Source organism: Ranitomeya variabilis, chromosome 4, assembly GCF_051348905.1.
Source record: "Ranitomeya variabilis isolate aRanVar5 chromosome 4, aRanVar5.hap1, whole genome shotgun sequence".
NCBI classification, from domain to species: Eukaryota; Metazoa; Chordata; class Amphibia; order Anura; family Dendrobatidae; genus Ranitomeya; species Ranitomeya variabilis.
In genome coordinates, this window is record NC_135235.1 from 594,274,022 (window position 1) to 594,290,932 (window position 16,911).

The following is a 16,911-nucleotide window of genomic DNA, read 5'->3' on the forward strand; positions in this document are numbered from 1 at the left end:
ATAGATAGATATTGGATAGATAGATAGATAGATAGATAGATAGATAGATAGATAGATATGAGATAGATAGATAGATAGATAGATAGATAGATAGATAGATAGATAGATAGATAATATGGGATACTATCTATCTATCTATCTATCTATCTATCTAACATCAAACTGTTAGCCTCAATCTGTTTGATGTTAGATAGATAGATAGATAGATAGATAGATAGATAGATAGATAGATAGATAGATAGATATTAAATAGATAGATAGATATGGGATAGATAGATAGATATGAGATAGATAGATAGATATGAGATAGATAGATATTGGATAGATAGATAGATAGATAGATAGATAGATAGATAGATAGATAGATAGATAGATAATATGGGATAATATCTATCTATCTATCTATCTATCTATCTATCTATCTATCTAACATCAAACTGTTAGCCTCAATCTGTTTGATGTTAGATAGATAGATAGATAGATAGATAGATAGATAGATAGATAGATAGATATTAAATAGATAGATATGGGATAGATAGATAGATAGATAGATATGAGATAGATAGATAGATAGATAGATAGATAGATAGATAGATAGATAGATAGATATGAGATAGATAGATATTGGATAGATAGATAGATAGATAGATAGATAGATAGATAGATAGATAGATAGATAGATACTGTGTAGAAAAAAATAGCTACCAATTGTGCAAGTTCTCCCACTTAAAAAGATGAGAGAGGCCTGTAATTGACACCATAGGCAGACCACAACTATGAGAGTCAAAATGAGAAAACAAATCCAGAAAATCACCTTGTCTGATTTGCCAAGATTTGTTTTGCAAATTATGGTGGAAAATAAGTATTTGGTCACCTAAAAACATTTAAGATTTCTGGCTCTCACAGACCTGTAACTTCTTCTTTAAGAGGCTCCTCTGTCTTCCACTCATTACCTGTAGTAATGGCACCTGTTTGAACTTGTTACCAGTATAAAAGACACCTGTCCACAACCTCAAACAGTCACACTCCAAACTCCACTATGGAGAAAATCACCTTGTCTGATTTGGCAAGATTTAGGGTATGTGCACACGTCAAGATTTCTTGCAGAAATTTTCCTGACAAAATCCGGACATTTCTGCCAGAAATCCGCATGCGTTTTTTTGTGGTTTTTTGCGCGTTCTTTACGCGTTTTTGTGCATTTTTTTTTGCGGATTTTATGCGGATTTTTTGCGTTTTTTTCCTGACATTCCAATTTCATGGGAAATCCGCAAAAAATCCGCAAAAATAATGAACATGTTGCTTCTTTTTCCGGAATGCGTTTTTCTTGCGGAAAAAAACGCAACATTTGCACAAAAAATGCGGAATGCATTCTAAATGATAGGATGCATAATGTATGCGCTTTTTATGCGGTATTATAGCGTTTTTATTGGGGAAATCCACAAAAAAAACGCAAAAAATCCTGAAGAAATCCTGACGTGTGCACATACCCTTAGGCTATGTGCACACGATGCGGATTTGCTGCGGATCCGCAGCGGATTTTTCCATGCAGAAAAGCTGCAGATCCGCACTGTGATGAACAGTACAATGTTATTCAATGGCAAAAAAAAAAAGATGTGCAGATGGTGCGGAAAAATCAGTGCGGAATTGCTGCGGATTTCAAAGAAGTGCATGTCACTTCTTTTGTGCGGATCTGCAGCGTTTCTGCACCCCTCCATGTTAAAATTCCGCAGTGGCAAAAACCGCTGAAAACCCGCACAAAATCCGCATCAATTGCGCACAAAATCCGCATAAAAACCGCGGTAAATCCGCGGCTGCGGATTCTGCCAGGAGATGCGGATTTTGTGCAGAAAATTCTGCACCTCTTTTCCTACGTGTGCACATAGCCTTAGACATAAGGCAGGAGGATGCGCTTTTGTTTTTTCTCTCTGTGATGGCTCATTCATACTACAGCAATCGGACCGATATTATTCAATGGGGCAGTGCAGATGAACAATTTTTTTCCCTGACCGAATCTGCACGTGAGAAAAATGTCAGCATGTGCCAGAGTTTTCTGTAAATGAGATCAGTATAACATCCGATTATTACGGATACATTGCAATTCTGTAACACAGGAAGCTGTAAATGATCAATAGCTGCTGCTGTAAAAATCAGATTGTACACGGACGACAAGTGAGAAAAAAATCGTCTGAGTTTTCTGGATGAAACGATTATTTATATCCTTGTGTGACTCTAACCTGACTATAAATAAACCCATATGCACACATTCAGTATTTTTTGGCTTGTAGTTTTTGCTGATGTTTTTTGTGCCAAATTCATCAAAATATGATTCATGAATTTTGTGCAAATCCCCAAATTCAAAGCAACTCTTTAGCGCAAAAAGTCACGTTTTGAAAAAACATGACTTTTTAGCAAGTATACTCTCACCGGCCACTTTATTAGGTACACCATGCTAGTAACGGGTTGGACCCCCTTTTGCCTTCAGAACTGCCTCAATTCTTCGTGGCATAGATTCAACAAGGTGCTGGAAGCATTCCTCAGAGATTTTGGTCCATATTGACATGATGGCATCACACAGTTGCCGCAGATTTGTCGGCTGCACATCCCAAAGATGCTCCATACAAGGCAGGATGGATCCATGCTTTCATGTTGTTTACGCCAAATTCTGACCCTACCATCCGAATGTCGCAGCAGAAATCGAGACTCATCAGACCAAGCAACGTTTTTCCAATCTTCTACTGTCCAATTTCGATGAGCTTGTACAAATTGTAGCCTCAGTTTCCTGTTCTTAGCTGAAAGGAGTGGTACCCGGTGTGGTCTTCTGCTGCTGTAGCCCATCTGCCTCAAAGTTCGACGCACTGTGCGTTCAGAGATGCTCTTAGGCCTACCTTGGTTGTAACGGGTGGCGATTTGAGTCACTGTTGCCTTTCTATCAGCTCGAACCAGTCTGCCCATTCTCCTCTGACCTCTGGCATCAACAAGGCATTTCCGCCCACAGAACTGCCGCTCACTGGATTTTTTTTCTTTTTCGGACCATTCTCTGTAAACCCTAGAGATGGTTGTGCGTGAAAATCCCAGTAGATCAGCAGTTTCTGAAATACTCAGACCAGCCCTTCTGGCACCAACAACCATGCCACGTTCAAAGGCACTCAAATCACCTTTCTTCCCCATACTGATGCTCGGTTTGAACTGCAGGAGATTTGTTATGGTTCTCAATGGCAAGAGAACATAGCCCAGCAAACATAAGAACTAGCTCTTGGAAGGATGGAAACTAAACTGACCATGAACTAAACCTGCCGCACAACTAACAGTAGCCGGGTAGCGTAGCCTGCGTTTTATCCCTAGACGCCCAGCGCCGGCCGGAGGACTAACTAATCCTGGCAGAGGAAAATATAGTCCTGGCTCACCTCTAGAGAAATTTCCCCGAAAGGCAGACAGAGGCCCCCACAAATATTGGCGGTGATTTTAGATGAAATGACAAACGTAGTATGAAAATAGGTTTAGCAAAATTGAGGTCCGCTTACTAGATAGCAGGAAGACAGAAAGGGCACTTTCATGGTCAGCTGAAAACCCTATCAAAACACCATCCTGAAATTACTTTAAGACTCTAGTATTAACTCATAACATCAGAGTGGCAATTTCAGATCACAAGAGCTTTCCAGACACAGAAACGAAACTACAGCTGTGAACTGGAACAAAATGCAAAAACAAACAAGGACTAAAGTCCAACTTAGCTGGGAGTTGTCTAGCAGCAGGAACATGCACAGAAAGGCTTCTGATTACAATGTTGACCGGCATGGAAGTGACAGAGGAGCAAGGCTAAATAGCGACTCCCACATCCTGATGGAAACAGGTGAACAGAGAGGATGATGCACACCAGTTCAATTCCACCAGTGGCCACAGGGGGAGCCCAAAATCCAATTTCACAACAGTACCCCCCCCTCAAGGAGGGGGCACCGAACCCTCACCAGAACCACCAGGGCGATCAGGATGAGCCCTATGAAAGGCACGGACCAAATCGGAGGCATGAACATCAGAGGCAGTCACCCAAGAATTATCCTCCTGACCGTATCCCTTCCATTTGACCAGATACTGGAGTTTCCGTCTGGAAACACGGGAGTCCAAGATTTTTTCCACAACGTACTCCAACTCGCCCTCAACCAACACCGGAGCAGGAGGCTCAACGGAAGGCACAACCGGTACCTCATACCTGCGCAATAATGACCGATGAAAAACATTATGAATAGAAAAAGATGCAGGGAGGTCCAAACGGAAGGACACAGGGTTAAGAATCTCCAATATCTTGTACGGGCCGATGAACCGAGGCTTAAACTTGGGAGAAGAAACCCTCATAGGGACAAAACGAGAAGACAACCACACCAAGTCCCCAACACAAAGCCGAGGACCAACCCGACGCCGGCGGTTGGCAAAAAGCTGAGTCTTCTCCTGGGACAACTTCAAATTGTCCACTACCTGCCCCCAAATCTGATGCAACCTCTCCACCACAGCATCCACTCCAGGACAATCCGAAGATTCCACCTGACCAGAAGAAAATCGAGGATGAAACCCCGAATTACAGAAAAAGGGAGACACCAAGGTGGCAGAGCTGGCCCGATTATTGAGGGCAAACTCCGCTAAAGGCAAAAAAGCAACCCAATCATCCTGATCTGCAGACACAAAACACCTCAAATATGTCTCCAAGGTCTGATTCGTCCGCTCGGTCTGGCCATTAGTCTGAGGATGGAAAGCAGACGAGAAAGACAAATCTATGCCCATCCTAGCACAGAATGCTCGCCAAAATCTAGACACGAATTGGGTACCTCTGTCAGAAACGATATTCTCCGGAATACCATGCAAACGGACCACATTTTGAAAAAACAGAGGAACCAACTCGGAAGAAGAAGGCAACTTAGGCAGGGGAACCAAATGGACCATCTTAGAGAAACGATCACACACCACCCAGATGACAGACATCTTCTGAGAAACAGGAAGATCCGAAATAAAATCCATCGAGATGTGCGTCCAGGGCCTCTTCGGGATAGGCAAGGGCAACAACAATCCACTAGCCCGAGAACAACAAGGCTTGGCCCGAGCGCAAACGTCACAAGACTGCACGAAGCCTCGCACATCTCGAGACAGGGAAGGCCACCAGAAGGACCTTGCCACCAAATCCCTGGTACCAAAGATTCCAGGATGACCTGCCAACGCAGAAGAATGAACCTCAGAAATGACTTTACTGGTCCAATCATCAGGAACAAACAGTCTACCAGGTGGGCAACGATCAGGTCTATCCGCCTGAAACTCCTGCAAGGCCCGCCGCAGGTCTGGAGAAACGGCAGACAATATCACTCCCTCCTTAAGGATACCTGTAGGTTCAGAATTACCAGGGGAGTCAGGCTCAAAACTCCTAGAAAGGGCATCCGCCTTAACATTCTTAGAACCCGGCAGGTAGGACACCACAAAATTAAACCGAGAGAAAAACAACGACCAGCGCGCCTGTCTAGGATTCAGGCGTCTGGCGGACTCAAGATAAATTAGATTTTTGTGGTCAGTCAATACCACCACCTGATGTCTAGCCCCCTCAAGCCAATGACGCCACTCCTCAAAAGCCCACTTCATGGCCAAAAGCTCCCGATTCCCAACATCATAATTCCGCTCGGCGGGCGAAAATTTACGCGAGAAAAAAGCACAAGGTCTCATCACGGAGCAATCGGAACTTCTCTGCGACAAAACCGCCCCAGCTCCGATTTCAGAAGCGTCGACCTCAACCTGAAAAGGAAGAGCAACATCAGGCTGACGCAACACAGGGGCGGAAGAAAAGCGGCGCTTAAGCTCCCGAAAGGCCTCCACAGCAGCAGGGGACCAATCAGCAACATCAGCATCCTTCTTAGTCAAATCAGTCAATGGCTTAACAACATCAGAAAAACCAGCAATAAATCGACGATAAAAGTTAGCAAAGCCCAAAAATTTCTGAAGACTCTTAAGAGAAGAGGGTTGCGTCCAATCACAAATAGCCTGAACCTTGACAGGATCCATCTCGATGGAAGAGGGGGAAAAAATATATCCCAAAAAGGAAATCTTTTGAACCCCAAAAACGCACTTAGAACCCTTCACACACAAGGAATTAGACCGCAAAACCTGAAAAACCCTCCTGACCTGCTGGACATGAGAGTCCCAGTCATCCGAAAAAATCAAAATATCATCCAGATACACAATCATAAATTTATCCAAATAATCACGGAAAATGTCATGCATAAAGGACTGAAAGACTGAAGGGGCATTTGAAAGACCAAAAGGCATCACCAAATACTCAAAGTGGCCCTCGGGCGTATTAAATGCGGTTTTCCACTCATCCCCCTGCTTAATTCGCACCAAATTATACGCCCCACGGAGATCTATCTTAGAGAACCACTTGGCCCCCTTTATGCGAGCAAACAAATCAGTCAGCAGTGGCAACGGATATTGATATTTAACCGTGATTTTATTCAAAAGCCGATAATCAATGCACGGCCTCAAAGAGCCATCTTTCTTAGCCACAAAGAAAAAACCGGCTCCTAAGGGAGATGACGAAGGACGAATATGTCCCTTTTCCAAGGACTCCTTTATATATTCTCGCATAGCAGCATGCTCAGGCACAGACAGATTAAATAAACGACCCTTAGGGTATTTACTACCCGGAATCAAATCTATGGCACAATCGCACTCCCGGTGCGGAGGTAATGAACCAAGCTTAGGTTCTTCAAAAACGTCACGATATTCAGTCAAGAATTCAGGAATCTCAGAGGGAATAGATGATGAAATGGAAACCACAGGTACGTCCCCATGCGTCCCCTTACATCCCCAGCTTAACACAGACATAGCTTTCCAGTCAAGGACTGGGTTATGAGATTGCAGCCATGGCAATCCAAGCACCAACACATCATGTAGGTTATACAGCACAAGAAAGCGAATAATCTCCTGGTGATCCGGATTAATCCGCATAGTTACTTGTGTCCAGTATTGTGGTTTATTGCTAGCCAATGGGGTGGAGTCAATCCCCTTCAGGGGTATAGGAGCTTCAAGAGGCTCCAAATCATACCCACAGCGTTTGGCAAAGGACCAATCCATAAGACTCAAAGCGGCGCCAGAGTCGACATAGGCATCCGCGGTAATAGATGATAAAGAACAAATCAGGGTCACAGAAAGAATAAACTTAGACTGTAAAGTGCCAATTGAAACAGACTTATCAAGCTTCTTAGTACGCTTAGAGCATGCTGATATAACATGAGTTGAATCACCGCAATAGAAGCACAACCCATTTTTTCGTCTAAAATTCTGCCGTTCACTTCTGGACAGAATTCTATCACATTGCATATTCTCTGGCGTCTTCTCAGTAGACACCGCCAAATGGTGCACAGGTTTGCGCTCCCGCAGACGCCTATCGATCTGGATAGCCATTGTCATGGACTCATTCAGACCCGCAGGCACAGGGAACCCCACCATAACATCCTTAATGGCATCAGAGAGACCCTCTCTGAAATTCGCCGCCAGGGCGCACTCATTCCACTGAGTAAGCACAGCCCATTTACGGAATTTCTGGCAGTATATTTCAGCTTCGTCTTGCCCCTGAGATAGGGACATCAAGGCCTTTTCCGCCTGAAGTTCTAACTGAGGTTCCTCATAAAGCAACCCCAAGGCCAGAAAAAACGCATCCACATTGAGCAACGCAGGATCCCCTGGAGCCAATGCAAAAGCCCAATCCTGAGGGTCGCCCCGGAGCAAGGAAATCACAATCCTGACCTGCTGAGCAGGATCTCCAGCAGAGCGAGATTTCAGGGACAAAAACAACTTGCAATTATTTTTGAAATTTTGAAAGCAAGATCTATTCCCCGAGAAAAATTCAGGCAAAGGAATTCTAGGTTCAGATATAGGAACATGAACAACAAAATCTTGTAAATTTTGAACTTTCGTGGTGAGATTATTCAAACCTGCAGCTAAACTCTGAATATCCATTTTAAACAGGTGAACACAGAGCCATTCCAGGATTAGAAGGAGAGAGAGAGAGAAAGGCTGCAATATAGGCAGACTTGCAAGAGATTCAATTACAAGCACACTCAGAACTGAGAAAAAAAAAAAAAAATCTTCAGCAGACTTCTCTTTTCTCTCCTTTCTCTGTCAATTAATTTAACCCTTTTTTGGGGCCGGTCAAACTGTTATGGTTCTCAATGGCAAGAGAACATAGCCCAGCAAACATAAGAACTAGCTCTTGGAAGGATGGAAACTAAACTGACCATGAACTAAACCTGCCGCACAACTAACAGTAGCCGGGTAGCGTAGCCTGCGTTTTATCCCTAGACGCCCAGCGCCGGCCGGAGGACTAACTAATCCTGGCAGAGGAAAATATAGTCCTGGCTCACCTCTAGAGAAATTTCCCCGAAAGGCAGACAGAGGCCCCCACAAATATTGGCGGTGATTTTAGATGAAATGACAAACGTAGTATGAAAATAGGTTTAGCAAAATTGAGGTCCGCTTACTAGATAGCAGGAAGACAGAAAGGGCACTTTCATGGTCAGCTGAAAACCCTATCAAAACACCATCCTGAAATTACTTTAAGACTCTAGTATTAACTCATAACATCAGAGTGGCAATTTCAGATCACAAGAGCTTTCCAGACACAGAAACGAAACTACAGCTGTGAACTGGAACAAAATGCAAAAACAAACAAGGACTAAAGTCCAACTTAGCTGGGAGTTGTCTAGCAGCAGGAACATGCACAGAAAGGCTTCTGATTACAATGTTGACCGGCATGGAAGTGACAGAGGAGCAAGGCTAAATAGCGACTCCCACATCCTGATGGAAACAGGTGAACAGAGAGGATGATGCACACCAGTTCAATTCCACCAGTGGCCACAGGGGGAGCCCAAAATCCAATTTCACAACAGAGATTGTCTTGACCATGTCTACATGCCTAAATGCACTGAGTTGCCGCCATGTGATTGGCTGATTAGAAATTAAGTGTTAACAAGAAGTTGGACAGGTGTACCTAATAAAGTGGCCAGTGAGTGTATATCAGGCTATGTTCCCATTTATTTTTTAAATGGAACCTGTCACCAGAAAAAACGCTATAAATGTGCAGATATGCAGTTTAATATTGTTACTAACCTGCCGGACGCCTGCACGTAGCCGAATGCTGAGGTAAGAAATGAACTTTATTACCCCACAGCGTTCAGGTTTTAATCACAGGGGTGGTACCGGAATGGGTTCAGTCACCGCTCTAAAAAAACAGAATGGTGGCTGTAACCGCGCCCCCCGATCCTGACTGACAGTCCACCCCAATGGAGTGCCAGTATCAGTCAGTGCCGGGAGCACAGTTACAGCCGCCAGTGACTGAACCTGCCCCCGTGACTGAAACTCAAACGCTACTGGGGAGAATAAAGTTCATTTTCTCCTCACAGCGTTCAGTTACGTGCAGGCGCCAGTTAGTAATGCAGATTGACCCCATATATAGAGTTTTTCTGGTGACAGGTTCCATTTAAGTTAAGGGGACATGTATTTTCCATGTTTTCCAGGCTCAGAAAGTCAGAGCAAATCACATGCTCCAGCTGAGCTGTGCCACATCCAGGGCCTGGTGCTGCCCTGCGGTGATCAGAAGGACCTCTTGGTAATTTCTTGGATGGATGATAAAACTAAACCAGAAGTTTTGGGTGGTTGTTTTTTTTTGTTTTTCCAGCTGTTGGTGATCTTAGGACATTGAAATCCTGACACTTTAATTACCTTCTCTCTAAACAGAAAATAGAACAGCTGGAGAGCCTTAATGTCATGCACTCCACCTTACAGGAGGACACAGTGTAACGTGACCTGACAGGTCCAGTCTACAGCATGGTATAGAGTACGGTAAAGCTCACTATCCGTCAGATCCCCTGTGTCCTAGAAAACGTACATGGTTCCAGTATTGAGTTCTTTTATCATTACTCGTATATACTGTGATGAGTATTATCCCATGCAGCGAGATCCTGAAATGTCCTGAGTCAGGATATCAGGGGTAAGAAGGATTGGACATGCTGGATTTCAACATTTCCAATCCCTTGTTTATCTGGGATTTAAGTCACGGTTAGCGGTGTCCACAGGGTCGGACATATCATAGGTGCAACCGAGGAGCCTAAGGCCCCGTGCACACGCTGCGGAATTTGCTGCGGATTTTTCCGCTGCGGAATTGGAAAATCCGCAGTGCAAAACCACTGCGGTTTTCACTGCGGATTTTCCTGCGGTTTCTTCTGCGGATTCCTCTGCGGGTTTTCAACTGCACTTTCCTATTGGTGCATGTTGAAAACCGCTGCGGAATCCGCACAAAGAAGTGACATGCTCCTTCTTTTTTTCCGCAGTGAATCTGCGCGGCTTTTTCCGCATCGTGGGCACAGCGGTTTTTGTTTTCCATAGGTTTACATTGTACTGTACACCGCATGGTAAACTGCTGCGGATCCGCAGCGGATCCGCAGCAAAAACCGCAACGTGTGAACATAGCCTAAAGGTACCGTCACACTCAGTGACGCTGCAGCGATATAGACAACGAGCCGATCGCTGCAGCGTCGCTGTTTAGGTCGCTGCAGAGACGTCAAACACAGCAGCTCCAGAACGATGCAGGAGCGATCCAGTGACGTAACGGTGACTCACTTATCGTTCTCACAGGTCGTTAGCTCCATGTTTAACATCGCTGACATCGTTGCTTTTGCTGTCAAACACGACGATACACGCCGACCTGACGACCAAATAAAGTTCTGGACTTCTAGCTCCGACCAGCGATATCACAGCGGGATCCAGATCGCTGCTGCGTGTCAAACACAACGAGATCGCTAACCAGGACGCTGCAACGTCACAGATCGTTGTCGTTCTCGTTGTTAAGTTGCTGAGTGTGAAGGTACCTTTAGAGGTAAGGGGGCCCATTTCCACCTCCAAAAACTCATTGAATTGTGCATTATGATTAGCTAATAGAATGCAAAGGGCCCATATATTGTTCTTGTACAGGGACCCTTTTTAGTCTGTGTCCACCAGTAGGCGAGTGCTAGAGATTTATTCCATTCTCTTCCCCTGCCCCTAATTAAGAACACGTGCTCAATAGGAGAAAATGGTATATCTAGGGAGGGTTTGGGAAGAATTGTCGAAAAGCTATTTTATGACCCTCATATACATTAGTCTAACGTCGGCCAAACCCAAACGTCTGATTTCCGACTGTCGATCCTTTTGTTCTATAGACATAAGCCAACACCGAAGATATATGGATGCAGCTCTCTCATAAAGGACACAAGAGCGCCCCTGTACATGGGAGAGTCGGGGGAGATCATCTATATAGTGTGTATGGGGGGCTTAAAGCTGGTCATACACATGAGATGACAATCAAACTATGAGAGATCATCCGTCGTTCATAGAAATCTGTGACCATACACATGTCAAATCACATTGTACAAATATCTTTTAGATAAAGTCATATATGAACAGCGAAGAAAACGTTCTATAATTCAGTGGGATGGAGCTAATGAAAAAAAGTTTTCTGAACTATCAGCATGAACCCCTTATGTCGTGTAGAAATGTCAGACCTGCCCTATCGATCTTTCTGACAACTAAGATCGTATTTAGTGAAACTTTGGGGCGTGACCACTTTTAGGGCGATACGGAGACTTTCATTCTGAAGTGAAAGTGTGAGTATCAGCCACCACTAGGGGTCAGCACTGCTTGCCAGTTTCTCATATGATCTTTTTACAAATTTTTATTCTGCATTCTGTACATATTCCTGGCTGATCATTAAAATGCTTGTACGTGTGCAAATAGGTCACTTTTATAGGCTTTTTAAAGTTGGGCTTCTTCTACATCACAATGTCATGTGTACAATAAAGTAACAATCTGTAACATTCCACCAGATTACTACACCATCAACATCTACATGAATGCTAAACTCATCCCTGTACTGACTGAGCCACGCTAATGTAGAGGAACCAGGAGCAAAATATCTCTGGTTGAAATCCCAAATAATTTATATGCGTTTTACTTTTTCGACATAACAACACCAGGCCTCATGTTACTCATGCTACTGTGAGCAGCCTGCGGGGCCTAAACAAGCTTCCATGGCCTGCAGCGTCTCCAGACTTGTCTCCCATTGAGCAGATTGGGGACGTCATTTGTTGACACAGGGAGCTGCCAGCAGTGGATCTTGATGAATTCCCCAAGTAATTGTATTCAGCGCAGCAGAACATCCCTTAGACAACCATAAATAGCCTAATTGATAGCAGCCAAGGCTGTAAGTGTGGGGATTTCTACACGTGGTGCTCATACTCCATACTGAATAAGTAAAAAAAAAAAAGGAATACAATCCAGAACTAATAAGCACAAGGGGATAAATGATTAATTAGCGTAAATTTTATTATATAATATTTAAAAATCCCCTCAACTTTCTAAACATTAAATGCATTGCTGGAAAAGTTATATATAGAAAATATAATGTGCATACAGAAATATTAAACATAAAAAACTTTAAGAAACATTAGCTGTTCAATGGCCAATGAGAAAGCAAAAATGATAGCAAAGATGTATCCTCTAGTATTTATTAGTGTGCATTGTGCCTATTAGTTCTTCTTTCTTGTTTTTTTTACTAATATTTCGAATACAAGAAGCATCTAAATAACTCAATATCCTAGGTAATATGAAGTACTCTAATTTTCTTAGGTGTGACCCTGTTTTTAACGTCTCCAGTTGCATACTGTGATCTCCATAATTTCACGACTTTATCGTCTTGACCTTGCAATTTTGAGGTTGAGATGTCCGTGTGTGTATATATATGTGTGTGTGTATATATATATATATATATATATATATATATATATATATATATATGTGTGTGTGTGTGTGTGTGTATATATATATAGACACACTCACATTGGATTATTTAGGTTAGTGAGTGATGTGTCAGGCCGGTCACCTAATCTGTGCAGAGGTTTCCTTCCTTCTTCCCTGTAGACTGAGATGGCAGGACGTGTGCTGCCTCGGGTTACCACCATGGCCTCGTCTTCATCACCTACCAGGCCAGAGTCTCTCTTGCTTAGTAAAACAGAAACACAATCTGCAGACAGAATGGAGATGATGGATCCAGCTGCCTGCGTATTGTGATCACTCGCAGATTATGTGAATGTTTGCGCTCACGATAAAGTCTTGATATCTAAAATATGTTTTATACATTTCTTACTGTAGTGTAAAAGCTTTCTGCGGCCTGAATCTATGATGTTGTAAGGTTTTCTATAGGAAATAAAACACAAATGATTCAGCTTCAAAACTTGAGAAAATTAGCAATAAAATCCATATATACAGTGCTCCAGAAAAAACAAAGCGGGAAATACTTAATAATGTTCTTAATCTTGGGAAGGCCATGTAATAAAGTTCTTATTCTTGGCAATGCCGAATAATAATGTTTTTAAACTTGTCAATACCACGTAACAGCGTTCTTAATCATGGACATGCTACGTAAAAAAATTCCTAATCTTGGCAATGCCATCTTAATTTTGGCAATACCACATGATAACATTCTTAATCTTCGCAATGCCATCTAATAACGTTCTTAATATTAGCAATGCCATGTAAGAACTTTCTAAATCTTGGCAGTGCCATGTAAGAACTTTCTAAATCTTGGCAGTGCCATGTAAGAACTTTCTAAATCTTAACAGTGCCACATAAAAACGTTTTTAATCTTGACAATGCTCCGAAACAAAATTCGTAATCTTGGCAATGCCACATAAAAAAGTTTTCACATTTGGCAATGCCACATAACTTCTATGAAGGCCATGAACAATTTTTTGAAACCTTCTTCTCTGTATAACGAAAAGTTCAGCTACTCTTCAATAGACTTTGACCCTCATTTATCAACAGTGGCTTCATTTTTTGCCACTGTGGAAGTTTAAGCTCGGCTAATTTATGGACATATATTGTGACAGTTTAATGACCGCATTTATCTTCTTTGATAAATCCGTAATATATCACTGCTGTTAGCCTGCTCACTTTTCAGCACTTTTCCTTTGCCCGTACCTCTGTAATGTAGAGACTAAACTTTTTGTAACTTTTTTTTAAATAAAGTGTTTAAATCCCTGCCATTCAGCAAATCACAGCAATATGCAAAAAAAAAACAACAGGACCTCTAAATGAGATCTAAGCCTGAATTGCAACATTGCTCAGAGGGAAAGGCTTTTTTCACAGTTGCGTCGGTACGGGGCCGAGGAGAAGAGGAGTCAATTAACATGCCCCCAAATTTTGTCATGCAAAAACCCTTTTGGAAAGTAAGAGGTAGTGTAAAGCCAGACTAGAGAGTCCAAAGATCATCCAGCATAAATCCCTGTGAGAAGATGTGGTACATCCACTCTAATTTGAAGCTCTCTAATTTTAAGATTTAGTAAATCTGCCCCACTGGGTCTGACTTGTCTGCCGCTGATCAGAGAGTAATCACCAATAATTATCAACAACTGCAGAGAAGATTTGCCAAGAATGAAGTTTATGGCTTTTTCAAAGCAACAACAGGAAATGAGTCATGGCATAAATGTGGGCGACACGACATGTGAGTATAATACGGGTGTGCATAGAGCAGGTTTCAGGAGGCAGCTGCCTAGAATGAGGCCAGAGTTTCACATTCTGTGGGTCACAATATATTATTTGAATATACAGTACATTGCAATATCCATCAGGTCCAGGAGATTTTTTTTGTTTTCATTTTTTTTAATGACTTCCAAAACTTCAAATTCAGTGATAGGTAAATTGATATGTGATAACTGCTGATCAGAAATTGTGGGCAATTTTATATGAGAAAGAAACTCATTAATTTTTGTTTAGTAGCTTGTTGAGTTTCTTCATCAAATTTAACCCCTTTCCGACATCGAGCGTACATTTATGCCGATGTCGGACTCCGTCCCTTTGATGTGGGCTCCGGCGGCGAGCCCACATCTTTCCCGACATATGTCAGCTGTTTTGAACAGCTGACATGTGCCCGGAACAGCTGAGGGTGAAATAGCGATCCACCTGTGGTATTAACCCGTTAAATGCCGCTGTCAAATGCTGACAGCGGCATTTAACTCGCGCTTCTGGACATCGGGCCGGAAATCCGCCCACCGTCGAATGAACGCAGGTCACCGGTTCACTGGCAACCAGAGGTCTCCTGGAGACCTCTATTGTTGTCACTGCCGACTTGCTGTGAGCGCCGCCCAGTGGTCGGCGCTCATAGCAAGTGAGTAATTCTACTACATAGAGGTGATTTGATCATCGCCTCTATGTAGCAGAGCCGATCAGGTTGTGGCAGCTTCTAGTCTGACATGGAGACTATTGAAGCATGTCAAAAGTTAAAAAAAAAAGCTTTAAAAAATATTTAAAAAAAAATATATATAAAAGTTCAAATCGCCCCCCTTTCGCCCCATTCAGAATAAAACAATAAAAAAATTAAACATACACATATTTGGTATCGTCGCCTTCAGAATCGCCTGATCTATCAATAAAAAAAGGATTAACCTGATTGCTAAACGACATAGTGAGAAAAAAAGTCAAAACGCCAGAATTACGTTTTTTTGGTCGCCGTGACATAGCATTAAAATGCAATAACGGGCGATCAAAAGAACGTATCTGCACCAAAATGGTATTATTAATAACATCAGCTTGGCACACAAAAAATAAGTCCTCACCAAACCAGAGATCACGAAAAATGGAGACGCCACAGGTGTCGGAAAATGGCGCTATGTTATTTAATTTTTTAACGGTTTGGAATTTTTTTTCACCACTTAGATAAAAAAAAGAGAACCTAGGCACGTTTGGTGTCTATGAACTCGTAATGACCTGCAGAATCATAATGGCAGGTCAGTTTTAGCATTTAGTGAACCTAGTAAAAAAGCCAAACAAAAAACAAGTGTGGGATTGCACTTTCTTTGCAATTTCACCGCACTTTGATTTTTTTTTCCCATTTTTTTAGTGCACAACATGGTAAAACCAATGATATCGTTCAAAATTACAACTTGTCCTGCAAAAAACAAGCCCTCACATGGCCATATTGATGGAAAAATAAAAAAGTTATGGCTCTGGGAAGAAGCGGAACAAAAAAATGAAAATGCAATTATGTCAAATTTTAGGAAGTGAACAATTTGCATTTCTGTTCCCACAAATTGCCAAAAAAAAGGTCGTCTTCATTTTATACATTGCAGAAGACTGCATCAGCCAGAGTAGGTTCACATAACACACAGGCTTCCCCACAGTGTCTTGCAGCTTTCACATAACATGGCATACCACAGTCGATCAGGAGGGACTATCATAGTCTGTATAAAATCAAATGTAGGGAATGCAGCAGCCATTTTAAAGGATTCATCTGAATAGTGAGAGGTAATCCCAGTTTACAGCTCAGTAATAGAGATAAGGAGTGAAGGCTATTAAATATATATACAAAAATTATAGCTTATTCAAAAAATGTAGCTCATTCAAATATGGAATACAAAGCGGTCAAAAATTTAATTTAAAAAAATTGTATCACTGAAATTGTCAATTTGTCCCACAAAAACCAAGCCTTCATGTGGCTCTGTTGGTAAAAATAAATGAAAAAAAAAGTTACAGCTCTCAGAATATGGTTATGTAAAAACAAATTATTTTTTTGTAAAAAAAATTCAAACTACTGTACAAAAGTAGCAAACGTTTTCTGAGGGTACTGTTTGACAAGTGTGACCAACTTTTTACTATAGATGCAGCTTATGCCGCATCTATAGTAAAAGATAGAATGTTTAAAAATAATAAAAAAAATAAAAAAATGCTTATACTCACCCAGACATCTCCTCACCGGCGTCCGTTCCTCTTCCTAGCTGGTCTGTGCGCACAGGACCTTCCGTGACATCACGGTCACGTGAGCAGTCACGTGAGCGGTCACGACCAATCACAGGA